We start from the raw sequence: 12343 nt of genomic DNA on the forward strand, positions 1-12343 counted from the left end.
CAGCAGTGTTCCAGGAGAACTCTCAATCCCTACAGCTCATCACTGAGGCAGAGACTGAGAGCATCCGAACCAGCGGAGGTCCAGGAACGGAGCCTCCCCTGCTCAGGCTCACCCCTTTCCCCAGGAAATCCACACCAGACACACCCCACACACAGACACAGACACCCCAGACGCCCCAGACGCCCCAGACACCCACACGCAGACCCACCAAACACATAAACACACTCAGAAAGCTCAAAGACTGGAGCCTGTGCATCAGAGAAAGAACCCTCATCATCGGTGACTCTAATGTTTCCAGAATCGCCCCCTTTCAGATCCAACACCTTCAAGTGGACAGTTACCCGGGGGCTAAGATCCACCACGCCGAGTCCCTCCTGAGGAATGCCACACACACGGTGGAGCCCGAGACTGTCATCCTCTCCTTTGGACTTAATAACAGACAGCAGCAGACCACCGCCACCACTGTAAAACAGCTGCTGAAGACTGTAAGAGTGGCCCAGGACAGATTCCCCGAGGCCATGGTCTTGGTCCCTGTCCTCAACTTTTCCCGTCACCTGCCAAAGGCCGAGCAGCAGGTCATTAAGGCCCTCAACCAGTTCATCTTGGAGCAGCTGGACTTCATCCCTGAACTCCCCAGCAGGTATTTTGGTACTGAAAGGGACAACATACACTGGTCCCACCGCACAGCCTGTAAAATGCTAGATCACTGGTTGAATCACATTGAAAAAACAAAAAACTGAGGAGCCCCGTAAGCCTGTTCTTTCAGGAGGGGTTCAAAAATGTCATGGTTCTAGCAAAGAAAACTAAACTCACAACTGGTCAATTAGCTCTGCTAAACAGAGGTCTTAACTTTATCCCAACTAGAGGCAGCAATAAAAACATCAGACCCCAGGCCAGACTCGACCTCCAAAAATATCACAGAACATTAAAGTTATGGGCTTACTATGAAGACAGGGGAGACTCCCCTGACACAAAAACGCCTTTTACCTCCAAATCCAGCTGGACTCCTCCAGAGCCCAGCCTGCCTCCCCACATAGGGGATTTAATCAAACTGGATCTCAGTTACTTTGATAACTCTTTTGAAGTCCTCAGAGTTCAGACTAATCTCACGCCTGAGGAGAATCTGGCCCTAAAAGAATTAAACGAAAACAAACAAATCATAATCAAACCTGCAGACAAGGGGAGTGTTGTTGTTGTGATGGACCTGGATCAGTATTTATGGGAGGGAAACAGACAACTTAATGATAAAAAATATTACTCCAAATTAAACAAACCCATCTATCCAGAAACGTTCACTCAGGTCACCCGAATCTTCCAAAAAATCTATGAGAAAAAATTAATTAATGCAAAACAACGAAATTACCTGATAGGTGACTCTGAACCCAGGCCGAGGAGGTTCTATTTGCTCCCCAAGATCCACAAAGACCCCGCTTCTTGGAGCAAGCCCTTTCAAATCCCTCCAGGGCGCCCCATAGTGTCCGATTGCAGCAGTGAGACCTACAGATCTGCTGAATTTATTGACCACTTCCTGAATCCTCTGGCCCAGAAGCACCAAAGTTATATCAAAGACACCTATGACTTCATTCAGAAGATCAAAGATCTCCACATCCCTGCAGGCTCCCTGCTGTTCACTATAGACGTGGACAGCTTGTATACAAATATAGAAACCAAAGAAGGGATTCAGGCCGTGAGGGAGGCCTTTTACAAATTTAAAGAAAAAAAGAGACCTGACAAGGAGTTACTAGAACTCTTGGAGATCAATCTGACCCGAAACGATTTTGAATTTAACGGGAATTACTTCCTGCAGATTAAAGGTACTGCCATGGGTAAAAAGTTCGCCCCTGCTTATGCAGATATTTTCATGGCTTCCTGGGAGACAGCGGCCCTCAAAAAGTGCAGCAAAAAACCCCTGCACTATTACAGATACCTAGATGATATCTGGGGCATTTGGGCCTACTCCCAAGAGGATTTCATTGTTTTCTTCAACATTTTGAATAATCACAATCCCTCTATAAAATTAAAATATACCATTGACCCTGATTCTGTGAACTTTCTGGATACCACAACCTTTAAAGGACCTAAATTCACCTCAAACAATCAATTAGACATCAAAGTGTACTTCAAAGACACAGACACACATGCATTATTGCACAAAAGCAGCCATCACCCCAGACACACTTTTGCTGGTTTAATTAAATCACAACTATTACGTTTCCACAAAATATGTACACAAACAGAGGACTTCAAGCAGGCCACTGGGGTGTTGTTTTCCGCTTTGTCCACCAGAGGGTACTCCAGGACCTTTCTCAGAAACTGCTTTAAATCCTTCCAGCAGAGCAGGCCCATGACAACCTCCACCGCTCTCCCATTTGTCACCACCTTCTCCCCATCCACGGTGAAGCTGGTCAAAAACATCAAAAACAATTTGGAACTAATTATGAGCACACAGCAATCACAGGGGACGATCAGAATTATTGCTGCCTTTAGGAAAAACAAAAACCTGAGGGATTACCTGGTGAGGGCGGCGATTAAGACAGACTCCCACCCTAAAGATAAACACAGGACAAACAGACATGATTTTTTCAAACAAAATAAATGGGTTTATGACTCTCATCATAGAAGTGTTTACCCTACAGCTGCATATGGTACTGTTTCCTCCAGGAATTGTGTCTATTTGATCACCTGCAGAATGTGTGGTTTGAGGTATGTTGGAGAGACACGTCTCCCACTACACACACGCTTTGTAGCACACAAACACAACATCTTGAGACACAAGAACACTGACCGTCACGTGGTCCGACACTTCATAGCCCATGGGTGGGAGTCTGTCCAGGCCTCTGTCCTGCAGTGCAACCCGCACTGGTCCACAGCCCAGAGGAGGAGGGCTGAAAGAGGCTGGATCAGTCAGCTGAATACTTTTTACCCCACAGGGCTTAATGAGAGGGTTTACTTCCGCCCCTAGCCTGAACCTAACCCTTAACCCCCTGAGTGTATAATCCCTCTCTGTTTTTCACTCCTAATTTTGCCCCCCCCTCTCTTTTTCTCCCCCCACTCCACCCCCCTCCCCCTACCCTAATCCTAACCCTAACCCTAACCCTAATCCTAACCCTAACCCTAACCCTAACCCTAACCCTAATCCTAACCCTAACCCTAACCCTAACCCTAACCCTCACCCTAATCCTAACCCTAACCCTAACCCTCACCCTAACCCTAACCCTAACCCTTACCCTAACCCTAACCCTAACCCTTACCCTAACCCTAACCCTAACCCTTCACCCCTAACCCTAACCCTTAACCCCTAACCCCTAACCCTAACCCTAATTTTCAGAACCCGCCCCAACCCCAACCTGGACCCGTGGTGACCTGGATGGCGTGTGCATGATCACGCCATCCTTCGGATGGCGTGATCCAAAATTTTCCCTCCCCTAACCCTAACCTAACCTAACCCTAACCCTAACCCTAACCTAACCCTAACCCTAACCTAACCCTAACCCTAACCCTAACCCTAACCCTAACCCTAACCCTAATCCTAACCCTAACCCTAACCCTAACCCTAACCCTAACCCTAACCCTAACCCTTCACCCCTAACCCTAACCCTTAACCCCTAACCCCTAACCCTAACCCTAATTTTCAGAACCCGCCCCAACCCCAACCTGGACCCGTGGTGACCTGGATGGCGTGTGCATGATCACGCCATCCTTCGGATGGCGTGATCCAAAATTTTCCCTCCCCTAACCCTAACCTAACCTAACCCTAACCCTAACCCTAACCTAACCCTAACCCTAACCTAACCCTAACCCTAACCCTAACCCTACCCTAACCCTAACCCTAACCCTAACCCCTAACCCTAACCCTAACCTAACCCTAACCCTAACCCTAACCCTAACCCCTAACCCTAACCCTAACCCTAACCCTAACCCCTAACCCTAACCCTAACCCTAACCCTAACCCTTACCCTAACCCATTTTTATGAAAACATAACCCTAACTCCTCCCTACACCCTAAACTGAATCATTTGAACTTGAGGCCTAAACCGAACCAGTCACACCAAGTTTATAACCTAACCCTAAAATAACCCATTTTTATGAGTATACAACCATTACCTGGTCCCAGACCCTAAAATTAACCATTTGAACTCGAGGCCTAAACCGAACAGGTCGCACCAAGTTCATAATCAATGCCGGAAAAACCTTAACCCAAAACTAACCCCTAAGCTTAACCAAATTTGGGATCTTTATGAAAATTGAACCGTAACCCAGCCCTTGACCCTAAACTGAACCATTTGAACTTGAGGCCTAAACCGAACCAGTCACACCTAGTTTATAATCTAACCCTAAAATAACCTTTTTTTATGAATATACAACCATTACCTAGTCCCAGACCCCAAACTTAACCATTTTATCTTGAGGCCCAAACCATACCCTAAACTCAACCATTTGAACTTGAAGCCTTTTGCACTTAAAAATATGAACCCAAAACATGAAAACCATATCACACCATCTGCCCCCCCCCCCCCCACCCCCCCCCACCCCACCCCCAACACCAACACCACATACATGTACACACAAAGACACACACATCTCTCGACACACGCTCCTTCATCTCCCTCCCTCTCACCTCTAACTGTTTCATTTCCAAAGAGGGTCAAGGTTATTGACAAGGAACCATGGATAGACAATACGCGCCCGTGCAAGCCCTTGACATTCCCATTCAACCGGCCAGTCGATTGATGAACCGGGGGGTGTCACTGTAAATTTCCCCTAACCTAACCCCTAACCCTAACCCTAACCTAACCTAACCCTAACCCTAACCCTAACCCTAACCCTTAACCCCTAACCCCAACCCTAATTTTCAGAACCCGCCCCAACCCCAACCTGGACCCGTGATGACCTGGATGGCGTGTGCATGATCACGCCATCCTTCGGATGGCGTGATCCAAAATTTACCCTCCCCTAACCCTCTACTCTAAACCTAACCTGTCTCTTTATTCAAAAGCTGACCTTAACCTAATTTCTAACCTTAACCCTATCTCTCTTTAAGCCTAAACCTAACCTAATTACTAACTCTAACCCTATATCTTTCTCTTCTAAGCCTAATCCTAGCTTTTTTTCTAACCCTATTCATATAATATTATTACATTAAGCCTAATTCACGGACCAAATCCCAAACCCAATTGTGTGTCTTAACTCCGCCCACCCACTATAAAAGCAACTGCGGAGACAAAGTGAAGTCAGAAGAGAGTATTGCAAGGAAGGAAAAGCTAGAGGAACAGATGAGAAGGCCAACAAGGCAGATGAACAAAGAAAAGACAAAGAAGAAGAGAGTAAAGATCAAGGGGGTGCCAAAGACAAAGAGATGAATAAACAAAAGTACACAGAAGAAGAGCAGCTAAAAGAAGCTAGCCTAAATAATAAAACGGCTCAAGATACGCCTGAGGAAGACACAAATAAAGTCGAAACGTTGCAACAAAATCTTGAAGCCAAAGAAAGAAAGCTGAGTAAAGCAAAAGAGAGAACAAAGAGGGAACGCGATAGAAAGAGAAGGTCAGAAAAGGAAAAGTCAAAAGCAAAGCAAAGGAAGAAAGAGGGAAAGACTTCAGAAAGAAAACACTTTGATCCACAGTTGCTGGACAATTTTTACGGCCCATCCAGAGATGGACCAAAACTAAAACAAAAAAGTTATACACACAAACAAATCACCCGTATGGCTGTCGGGCTCAGCCCAGGGGTATGTGCCCGTGCATGTCCGGGTCCTTACGCAGGACCCGGACCCACTTTTCTCACCCTAACCCTAACCCTTACCTAACCCTAACCCTAAAAGAAAGAAGGAAAGCTTAAGAAAGCAAAGCAAACAGATAAGAAAAGTAAAGCAAAAGAAGTTCAGAGCAAAGATCAAAGGGGGTGCCAAAAACTAAGATATAAGAAACAAAGAATAAAGAAAGAAGAGAAGCAGCCAAGAGGAGCTAGCAAAAATAAAAATAGGCTCAAGAATCGCCTGAAGAAGACAAAAGAAAGTCAAAACGTTGCGCAGCGCACAATTCTTGAAGCCACAGAAAGAGAAGCTGAGAAAAGCACAGGATGAAAACAAAGGGAAATTTGAAGAAAAGACAAAGACACGGAAGGGAACGTAAAAGGAAGAACAGAGAAAAGTCCGTACATCTAACACAGTCATGCCCTTTTCATACCCATTCACACACCACTGACGCAGCAGTGTGAGCAACTAGGGGTTAAGTGTCCTGCCCAAGGACACATCGCCATGTGTCGCCCAGAGCTGGGCTTGAACCTGCAACCTTCTGATCATTGACCAAGCGCATTCTCCAACTGCGCCACCGAATTGTCAGAGGTGCAACCACCTTTACACCCTGATTTCAAAGGGAATATGTTGGGAATCAACAGACTCCACCAGCTCTCTGATGGCAGTTGGTAAACAATGGTCACCATGGCAACATCTGGCTTCAGATGGGCCTCAGCCTACAGGCTTACATGGTTAAAAACTCACTCACAGGACACACAGGATTACATTTTAACAGTGTTTAAGATATCCGGCTTGCATTTTCCCTCAGTCGGGTCTTATTTCCATAAATGTTCTTTAAAATTTAATTCATTCCTTTAATTTTTGAATAGACTCAACCATTTCAACTTTAAATTCATTCATCCATTCCATTTATTTGTCCATTCATTTCCTTTCATCCAAGAGTTCATGGCAGGCTAATTCAGCATTCTGCATTAGCAGTTGAGCGCAAGCTTTTCAGGAGTTCTTAAAACAATTTTCAGACATATCTTCAGTCATTCATGTTCAGCATTCTACATTAGCAGCTGAGCAGAAGCTTTTCAAGACTTCATTCAACCATTTTCAGACACATCTTCAGTCATTCATGTTCAGCTTCTGCTTAGCATTTTAGCGCAAGTTATTTAAGACTTCATTCAACCATTTCAAGACAAATCTTCAGTCATTCATGTTCAGTACTCTGCATTAGCATTTCAGTGCAAGCCTTGCATGACTTCATTCAACCATTTTCAGACACATCTTCAGTCCTTCATGTTCAGCTTCTGCTTTAGCAGTTCAGTGCCTCCTTTAAGGACTTTTTTCAACCATTTTCAAAAATTACTTCAGTCATTCATGTTTAGCATTCTGCATCAGCAGTTCAGCGCAAGCTGCTTCAGCATTCTGCATTCACAGCGCAATTTCTTCAGAATTTTCTTTTCTAGTTTACCATGTGTTATTTTTTTTTCTCTACTATTTATTGTGTCTTTTACCTTCCAGCTGTTTCAAATTATTCTTATTAACAATTGTTTCAATTGATTGTGTTTTTATCCATTGTGTTTTTATTGATCTTGATTTTAAGCCTGTACAGTACTTTGGCCAATTGCAGTTGTTCTAAAATGTGCATATAGCACATTTTAATACAAATATTAATTAATATTTGTATATTAATACAAATACAAATAAAGTTTGACTTGACTTGACTTGACTTTGGTTGTTTAATAAACTCATTACTGCAAATTTTCTGGTCTGCTGTGTCTCTCTGTTGTCCTGCATTTGAGTCTCTGTGTCACAGTGTCAGGGAAGAACACTCTCTTTATTGTGCATTGTGCATTCAACATGAGTTTGAACTTACTCCACTACCACTAGATGCCATTGAATTTCGAAGCATGCCAATAGCGGAATGTCCATTGTGCAAAGTAAGTCCTCCTTTGCACAAAGTCTTTGTCTTCCTTCGTGTACAGGAGTGCACGGAGTCTCAGTCTGCAGCAGAAGATAATGTGGTAAATGTAGCTCGAGCTCTGGTATACTTGATTTTGCTCTGTGAATGTGACACTAATTTTATGTTCTAACCGTCCGTCAGTTTTGTTGTAACACATATTTGTGGGGCGTATTATAGACATGTCAAAGTGAGGTTAAGTTGGTTGTATAACTTTCGTATGTCTTACATGTTCATTTAAGTAACATTCACGTATCACATGCTGTATGCATGGGGTGGGCGGGGTTTTGCCTCCCTAATTAATCAATAGTTTCATTTTCATTACATTGACCTTCAGGACAGGGATGATGTGTCGGTGAGTGTGGTTTATAAGCCTTTATGAAGATAGGTGGATTTATTTGAGCTAAATTTGAGTTTTGTGTGTTTGTACATTCCAGGTTTACAACCTAGTTGTCTTTACCAGCCTGCGTTTATGTGCGTGTGAGATAAATAAACGAGGAAAAGAGAAGAAACGAGTTGTGTCCTCCGCCATTCCTGTTTTGAGGCCCTTCCAGAGGGAGTAGATTGAATTATACAACGTATAGTTCGATAATCTGGACAATGGTTCCTGCAGATGGACAGCCCCTCCTCTGCGGCATGACACAGAGACATTAATTGAAGAGTTACAGTACTTAAAGTTAATTACTATATGACCTTTTGAGATACCTGCATTGTTGAGGATGAGGGGCAGTATTTAACCCTCAGGATCCCAAGCAAGAAACGAAAATTGAATTTCTCTGATTTTAAAAAATTCTAGAAAGAAGTTGGGAGTATACACAACACACTTTTAGGTTCCCTCAAGCATAAAGAACACAGAAAAAAGTGATGTGACTCTACCCTTACAGAATCTACAAATCCTGAGACCTAAGAGAAGTTGATTGGAATGTTTAGGCTGTTTTTGCCTCTGTCACATTTTTACTCATGGACTCATTATTCACTGCAATAATAATTTATACACTTCTATGAATTTAGAAGAACCAGGGCTAAAGCCAGATGTAACTCAACAACCTCTCATTAATATAGCGTAACCAGAATGCAAGAAACTGTTCAATAAAGAAAAGCGGACATTGAAGTGTTCTGAATATTTACTTTAAATCAATGAAAACTGTGAATACCTATGTACAGAACACTTCATTCAAGTCTTGGCTCAAAGAAAAAACAAGTTGTTAAGTATCCACAAGCTCTGAACACACAAACTGTTGCTGATTGGTGCAGAGCAGCCCCAGCTGAAACATAACAACAAGCAGATGGAAGGCAGTTCTCAAGAATTATTTAGATGTAAATACAGGACATATATCGAGGGCTTGTACAGAGTGTAGAATTATTTGTTTTTGCACAGAATTGAGCTAGGGCAAATGGTTCATTTTCTGCAGATTTACAAAAAGGGCGTGTGAATAAACACTGCAAACAATGTCGATGGCAGTTTCACAAAATCATCGTTCTTTCCCGGCATTTCCTCAGCATGTTGCTGACATCGTGTGTAATGGTGCGGCCACACCAAACGCAAATTTGCGGTGCGATTACATACAAAGTCAATGCAAAGACGCGTTTAGCCGCCGATTCGCCTCGGGCGGCGCGATTCAGGCGTTTGGAGCGTTCACGCGTTTGGGCGGTAGACGCAAATTCGCTCGAGTTCAAAATATTCCCCCACGACGTCATTGTTTTGACGAAGTTGGGGGGCAACTGCCGCCTGCTCCGGCTCCAACTCCGCCGGAGGATGGAGGAGAAAACAATCTGTGTGGTGTGTCATCATCCAGAGTTATACGATACGACGTGTGTACTCTACAGAGACCGGAAAAACAGGAGCAGGCTTGGTTGAAAGTCTCTGAGGAGACAGGTGTTGAATGTAAGTTCTGAAAACAGTCGTTCCCAGCTGGATCTGCCTGCGCGGGCTATCACTGAGTCCGACTGTGTTTTCCTCAGCGGAGTTTTGAGCCTGATAGTGGGAGGAAAGAGCGGGGCAGGGGCAGAGCCAGGGAAAAGATGGAAGTTCTCTGTGCTCCTCTCTTTCCTCCACCCCTTCATTATCCCCAGGGAGACCTCCGGGAACATGGATCGGGGGGTTCGGGGGTACGGGGGTTCGGGTGGTCGGGGGTTCAGGGGGTCGGGGGTTCGGGGGATTGAGGATGAGATCGCAGTGAACAGCCAAGCAGGGCTGGTGGATTACCAGGGAGAGGCAGCAGGCATTGATTGTGATCTCCAAAGCTTTCACACACTCTCCTGTCATGCTTTGGAAACCACAGCTCATTGTTTTTCAGCTGCTCTTTAGGACTTTCGGTCTTTAAATGAATGAGCTCTCTACTCCGCATGCGCAGTACCGCGCATTCGCGTGTTCGCGCCTCAGCTTGTCAAAAAAGTCCAGCGGCGAGACTCGGGCGTTCACGCGGCGCGTGACAGGCCATTCGCGCGAGTAAATTCGCGTGTTCGCGTTTGGTGTGGCCGCGGCATTATACATCAAGGTACCCTCGGAAACTTGAGTATCTGAGGATAACGCCACTTTTTACAGCTTATGAATAGACAAACGGTTTGTACATGCCAGTCTGCCTGGGATCATCAGGGTTCATGTTTTATTCATCTCCATCAGAAGTTCCAATGCCATATCTGTTTCATCAAATTCACCCCAGAGTTCTTAAAACTTTACGCAAGCACGTGTGGGGAAAGGTAATAGATAATGTTATATAGTGAGATGCAATCACGGCCTACTACCACTAGAGGTTGCTAGTGAGTTGTTTATGCAGGGTTATAGCCAGAAGAAGAGTGTGAGCTGCTATGATAGAAAACCTGTTGTAAGTTCCCCCAAAATTAAAAGTCAAGTCGAATAATAAGTAAATGTGTGTTTCTCTTCATAAATATCTGAAGATATTACATATAATACGTGTGTGGGAGATTGATTATAAGAGACTGAACAAAATTCACATTTTCACTTTCACTGGTTGTGCTATAATTTGTAGACTGACCCCGTCATTGACAGAGAAAGGAGAAGAAGGTGCTGCAATAGCACCAAGACGAAAAACAAAAGTAGAAATATGAACATAGAACTGTTATTTTTGGGAAAACTGTTCATGTAGTGCTATGGGAATTACAGGGCAGTACAATCTTCCTACACCCTCTTATTTCCTGTTTGCTTGTCACAAATTCTCATCCACATTACAACAAAGATCTTCTCTTTCCACACAAAGTCTGAATGATTGAGGACACAGTTGTTCTCCCAGCTTTTGGCTACATCCTTCAACCAACCTGGGTCGTTGTAAGCTTATGATTGAGAGCATGGTCTACAGGTGTGACAGATCTTTATTTTCCTTTACAGGAAATTTGTTGCCACTGTCTGTACAGAGGAAAGTACACAAACATACCTGCGAGTTGATGGTTTATGAGATGAACCTTTGAGCTATTTCAGAAAACTGGTTGATCATTGGTTGATCTAACGCTTCACACATTTCCATTTGTTAGAGAAAGTCAAGATTGACCAGGGAGCAATTTACCAATCCAGACAGATTTAGAAAAAAAAAGTCTTATGGAATTGTGTGGAAAGCTGTTTGAATAATTATGAAAAGTAGTTCAACCCTATTGTATGTAAAGACTTATGTGATGAAGTAATGACTAACTGTCGTGGGGGATGAGACTATTCAACAGAGAACCATGATAATCCATTTTGACCAACATGACATAAGCAGCTCATAATGTAGGAAACAGCAGAGAATTGTACGTAATCATTTTCATGGGTGTCCCAAACCATCTGCAACTTGTGCTCATCAAAACAGCAGTTTCTCATTTCTTTGAACAAGTGACACAATGATGTGAAGATTGAACAAGTAGTTTTGAGAATTTCTATTCTGATCTGACAAATGAACCAAATCAACAGAGGAAAACTGGAACATAGACTAAGTTAAAAAAGACAATCATCTAATTACTTTCTCAATTCTTCTGTGTCTGTTGGAAAAATCTCTCCTAACTTTTGTTGTGGCTGTACTTCTGTTGTGTTGTAGCTTGTACAAATCGTCTGACACCCTAACCCTGTCAAAATAAAAATGCCCATACAAATGTTTAAGTACATCCAAACCTGTTCTTGAAGCCTAAAGACAGCATTTGATTTCATATATCTATTTATGTACCTATTACAACAGAGGATTGGGCCATGCTGAAGGAAAAAAGGACATTTATGAGATGATTCTGATAGATTTTTGAGAACAAAATCATTAAATTATGAGAATGAAGTCATTATCTCAGTCTGTAGCTACAGGCTATCTGAAGATGGAAGTTGTTCGAAAAACGATAGCTCGCTGTGTAGAATGATTTTGATGTGAAGCTATTTAAAATTTCTGTGTCGTATTTTATCGGTGCTGCAATTTGCAGATTTCAATGGAACAAGAGCCGCTCTGAGGACAATGCAAGTTCCTCAGTGCAGAAGGAAATTGTTTTGTAGCTCTCAGCCTGCCTTGCTGTGATGGCAGAGAGGCGTAGATTCTGTAAGAGCAATTATCCACTGATGAGTTATTCACAGATGAATCTGTGAATGTCTTTCTAACTTTACTGAAGTTCTTAACAAAGCTCCAGTTTCTGATGCGATCTTTTCACGGTCTTTAGACTAATAAAAGTTTGAT

The sequence above is a fragment of the Halichoeres trimaculatus genome, unplaced genomic scaffold (genome assembly GCF_033239565.1).
Source record: "Halichoeres trimaculatus isolate MK-OKI-2021-1 unplaced genomic scaffold, fHalTri1.1 fHalTri1_scaffold_7, whole genome shotgun sequence".
NCBI lineage: Eukaryota > Metazoa > Chordata > Actinopteri > Labriformes > Labridae > Halichoeres > Halichoeres trimaculatus.